This window comes from Elaeis guineensis, chromosome 9 (assembly GCF_000442705.2).
Source record: "Elaeis guineensis isolate ETL-2024a chromosome 9, EG11, whole genome shotgun sequence".
In the NCBI taxonomy this organism is placed as follows: Eukaryota; Viridiplantae; Streptophyta; class Magnoliopsida; order Arecales; family Arecaceae; genus Elaeis; species Elaeis guineensis.
This window is the reverse complement of record NC_026001.2, coordinates 13,453,076-13,458,699: the sequence shown is the minus strand read 5'-3', so window position 1 is coordinate 13,458,699 and position 5,624 is coordinate 13,453,076.

Below are 5,624 nucleotides of genomic sequence, written 5' to 3'. Positions count from 1 at the left end.
GCGTTGGAGAAGAGTGCATCTGATAGTGTCTCGCCTTGGCCTAGAAGGTGTTAGAAATTTTCACAGATCTATGGCAGCGGCTGTCAGAGCCGCTTTTGGTGTTGTTCTCTGAGAAGGCTCTGAGTTTTCTCTGAAGGACTCCCGAGCGGTCCGTGATTTTTCTCCTCACCACCGCTACTATCAGTCTGTAGTGGCAGCTGTCTTTTGTCCCTCCATGAAAGTTTGTCATGACGGCGAGCGCATCTTGCTAGGCCTTGAGGTCGATATCGTCGAGTCCCATAAATTTTGTGGTTCCGACTTGATGAAAGACCTCAAAGGTGGTAGGGCTTATGCTTCTTTTTCTTTCGTTGTAACAGACTCCATCTGGCTAAAGTCATCTTATAATGAGACTCTTTCTCTTAATGAAATATTCATTTTGCTATCTCTCTCGCATCTGATTCGGTGTTGTTGCAAACTTCTGCTTTGGAAAGTCTTCCAAACTTATTTGAGACCATCCTCACTCCTCGCCCGATTTGCTTATAGCGGGTGGTCATATGGAACTTCTAGTGATCTTTGGCTTCATCCTGATGATCCACTTTTGGCTTGAATTTGGATATTTATGCATGTTTGAGAGTGGGTTCTTCTAGTTGGGGGGCATCGGCTTCGGTGCTGGCATGGCAGCAGTTAATCGCTCGCTACCTACATAATGCCATTAGGCCTGGAGCTCATGCTCCGATAGCTTGTAATAGGTATTTGGCTCTGACCCATTTGTCAGTGTGATCGGCCATCAAGATCGGTTGCATCATTTATTCCGGTGTTGTTGAGGATGCTCGCTCTTGCTGAACAGGATCCTTTGCATTCTCACTTTCTATCCTCTTACTGCTAATAGGTTCCAAGATCGCATCCTAGGCTTCAGCCATCAGATTTTCACTGGGGTTATCGTACTCCACATCGATATTTGTCCAATATTTTCGAGGCATTCCTGGTGGGTGAAGTTCTTTGTCTAGTCCTTCGGCTGGTGACACCCCTTGGTGTTGTGGCCACGATCGCAGTGAAAGCAGTAAGACTTTTGGATCTCCCAGCTCGTGCACGCCTCATCTTTGGTATGCGAAACTTTGCCTACGAATCTCTTAAGGGTTGGGACGCATGAAGCTGGAAGAAGCTTGGTCGTCAGTACTATATGGAGGATTCTTCCCCCTCCTTTGTTTGGGAGCGATCTTCTCCTCCTTCCGTAGCTCTGCAATCATAGTCATGGGGCCATTTTTATTGCCATTCTTCCTCTCTTTTCCTTTTCGATGATGTGTTCTACCTTCCTCAGCCCGAGCATGCTTTTGAGCTCAGATTAAGAGGTCAACTTGATCTTCCAAAAGGTTTTCATTGGGAGAGAAAATTAAGCACTCATCTTCAAGTCCTCATCACTCTGTCACCACGGTGATGGACTTGTCAAGGTGGGGGACTTCAAGCATGGCAACGTTAAAACACATCATGCATTCTCTTGACAGCTCGCCTTCTCTCTATCACATAGAGAGGGGGGCGTCGTCAATCTTTGGTTGTGATCTCCAGCTACCGAAGCGTATGGCGACTATAGCATCGTCAGGGCCTCAGCGATTCCTAGCATGCTGTACAGGTCATTCGTGTCATGTTCAATGACTTGAACCATTCGACCTCCTAGGGGGGCCTCGAGAATCTCGAGAAGCCATTTCTAAAAAGCTATTTTCATGGAGTCCCAAGGATGTCAGGCGTTTATTGCTGCATGCCTTGGAAATGATGGTCCCAAAGAGGCGTACAATTCAGATTTTCGATCGACGATCGAAGCAATCTCTGTGACTGCTCTCTTGCTACCATCTGTTGCTAGTCAACAGGAGTCATTGGGGAGTGCTTGATCCCAGCCCTCTTTATATAAGAGACACTTTGCTACCTTGGGATGATGATCTGCCCGTGGTCCTCCATGGTGTGGTGGCGCGGTTTCCTTCACCATTGGTGAGTAGCAGACATCTTCTCCCTGACTGGGGAGCCAGTTTTTTCAATTGGGCCCCCACCAGTCATTCAAGAGAAGGGCGTTGTTATGCAGACTTCAAGTTGGCTTGGGAGGTATTGAAAATTCTTTATTGCACAGGAGGAGGAGTTGGACCTAGGCCATCAGAGGCCGCTCCTGCATAGCACTCAAAGAAGAGATCTTCTATCTTTCTATAGGGCCACTCCTCCTTCCTCGCAAAGATGGCTTCTTTCACAGTCTCTGATGAGACATTCGATGGGTGAACACATCTCTTCAGGCTTCTCCTAGAGGATGACCAAGGGATATGCACTCCTAGGAAGGATGGCCACTCGATTGCTGAAGCACCCTTTAAGGAGGTCGCAACCTTCGTCGGTGAGAGGATCCTCACACGGGGACCCTCAGTGGTGTATTGGTGTAGCTCGGATCGATCAGTGCAATTTGTCGATAAAATTATCAGTGTTGCACCTCTCTATGATTTTTCTTTTGTTGTCATTTTTGTTACAAAATCTGGCTTGCAAGGAATAAAAATTTATTTGTCTTGTATCTTTCTTTTGACTCTCACACGGTTGCTGTCATTATGCCTCATCCAGAATTTGGAAGGTCCTCAACTTGCTTACCTGTGGGTGGCCTACTCGTGTGTAGGCCTAAGATGATATCATTTCACGTTGGTGATGCACTCTTACTTAGATTGGAGATTACCTTTTCTATCAACGGTGCTCCCTCTTAGCTCACCTACAGATGAGTAAAGATATCAGATTGAAGTCAAAGATGATCCTCACGGTTGATGATACTCTCATTTCACTTACCTATAGGCGAGTAAGGGAATCGAACCGCAATCGGAGATGATCCTCACGATCGACGATGCTCTCACTTCACTCACCTACAAGTGAGTATAGACATCAGATCGAAGTCAGTGGCAATCCTCACGATTGATGATGGTCTCACTTTACTAGCCTATGGATGAGTAGGGATATCGGATCGATGTTGGAGATGATCCTCATGATCGATGATGCTCTCACTTCACTCACTTACTGGTGAGTAGGAGCATCAGACTGATATCAGGGACAATCCTTGCAGTTGATGATGCTTTCACTTCCCTCACCTACAGATGAGTAGGGGCATCGGACCTAAGGTGTCATCGATGTGATCCAACTATTGGAGTGTTGATGCGGGCCTCCGATCTTGGGTGCCTGTGGTGGTCGGGAGGACTCCACCATGATAGGAGTAGTGCACACATGCTTCCATGTGCACCCTTACTTGCTTGAGAGTTCTGTCCCTTTCCCATCGACACGCTATTCCGCCTTCTTCGATCCTCCTGGTTGCCCAAGAGGTTGATGGATGTACTAGGCAATTAGCTCGATGGCATTCCAAACCAATTTAGGTTTGACTCACTTGAGGGTCCTCTAAAGAGTAAAGGCCGAGTCACAAAGCCAAAGCCATCTTTTTGTTGATGATTGGCTCCCTGAAACTCACCAATTCAGCTCTCCAGGTTTTAGGCTTTCATCTTAGGTCTGCTCTCATGTTGGGAGTGACATCATCGTGGGGTGAGGATTGGAGTGGAGTCTCCCTTGGAGGACTCCAATGATCGGTCTCATTGATAGTCTCCTTAAGAGCTCCGAGGACATCAGGGCAAAGGGCACGGAGCTAATTCAGCTGACAGTGATCTTCAGTGTGAGACTTGGGTTACATTTGTGTGCTTCCGCCATTGCTTGAATCACTTTGCATAGGTTCGACGATCTCGTCAGGATGGTCGTCAGTGGAGCTTGCATCCCCTTTACATCTTGGGGGTGCAGCCACTGTCTAGTGGCAGTGAGTGCTTGAACTTGCTTCACTGGGATAGCGATCGAGTCTGAGCAGATGGTGGCAGTCTGTCAGGGAGCTTGACCCGTAATGCTCTGTCCGTCACTAGACTCTCACTGCTTCCTTTCAAAAAATGGAGCATGCCCATCCTTCCTCAAGCATCAATCTGTTACACTCCTCTCTGATCGAGGTGATGTGGTGTGTGCGGCATGATGGGATGACTGATAGACTGGAGTGGAGTATGTCGGACGGGATCTTCAGGTATCTGCAAGAAAAGTCCGCACGTCGAAGGGACCGATGGGGGTTTCTTTAGTGAAGGATCCTCTGATGCTTAATCAGTCATAGTTGGAGAGGGATAATAGTAGGGGATGAGTGATGAGAGCCTGAGAGAGTGAGAGAAAGAATCCCTTGTAATGTTGGTTTAGGCCCAAGAGGCCTGTCAGGTAGCAGGTCACCACTCGTCGAAGAAATAGCCATTAAAGGGCCAGAGGTAGTGGATGTCATCTGGTCCTAACAGGATCGGTCCTCTACTAGTGAGAAAAGGCTACTAATGCTGTCGACTATTAGGTCAGGATGCCTCGCACGCCAAAAATAATCCGAAGCTTCGACAGATTTCATAGAGGATTGGAGTAGAGATCAAGTTGGGTTGATGGTTGCCTAACGGTGCAGATATCGTTAAGCTATCGATCAAATCCGGGTAGTTGGATCATAATTGAAGTTTGTGGAGCTGTCGAAGGGGCCACGCGACGTCGCTCGGGCTGCATGGTCCCTATGGCTAAGTCATGTCGCCATATGTTCGCCATGTCATCAGAAATCACCACGTCATCAGGTGGACAAAACACAGTCCAATACTCTTCTTTGCAGGCAAACATCTTAAGATATATACAGCTTATCTGAGAGAACTTCTCAGTATTTACTATCCATAGTACTATATACAAGGGCTTTATTGCCTTAACCACCTTCGAGCACCTATCCCAAAAATTATTACTTAATATAATACCTTCAACACCTCATCTATTATTGGTTTTTATATATTTAGATACTCTTCATTATTCAAAAGTCATCATAGCCTTCAAACTAGGCTTATTATTAAAAAGACTCTTCAATACTATATAATTAGTGATAAATCTTGTCAACTCTAGCCTAATTAGCTCCCTTTGTATATATTTTCTTATAAGAACAAGTATTCAAATGTGATTGTAGATATATTTTAATATTGCTTATTTACTGTCTACTATGAATTTTATCTTAGATAGCTGTCCAATATCCTTCATCATCAGGTCTATACAATGTACTACACAAGGAGTCCAATATAAATATCATTTTTCTAGCATAAGATCTTTTCTTATTTTCATATAGTTTATCCCATTGTCTATGACCACTTGGACAATCTACTCTTTATTAATCTCATCAACTATATCCTTCGTCAATCCAAAATATAGATATAGTCATGTATTTTGTTTGAAGCATCAATTGAAATATGAAAGATGGTCACCCTATCACAATAGACTAAAAAATTGAGAATGTTCCTCCCAGTAGATTCAGACTAACCATCATACATCAATATCACCCCATAAGTGTTCTACTCTCTTTATCTTTCAATTTAGGATTTGATATTTATAACTTTTTGTTGCAAATACGGTATATGTATCTTATATGGTGTAGGAGGATCAATATTTAGACTGACTTTCTATACTATACTAATCATCAATCGAAAGTCTATATTTGCCACTGCCTATACTGAAATATAGCTAAAGTGAAATTAGTTGAAAATTATCCTTCTTGTTTTTTATTATTATTATTTATTTATGTAGTCATCAATTCTCAATTGCTGGGACTCTAGATCTAG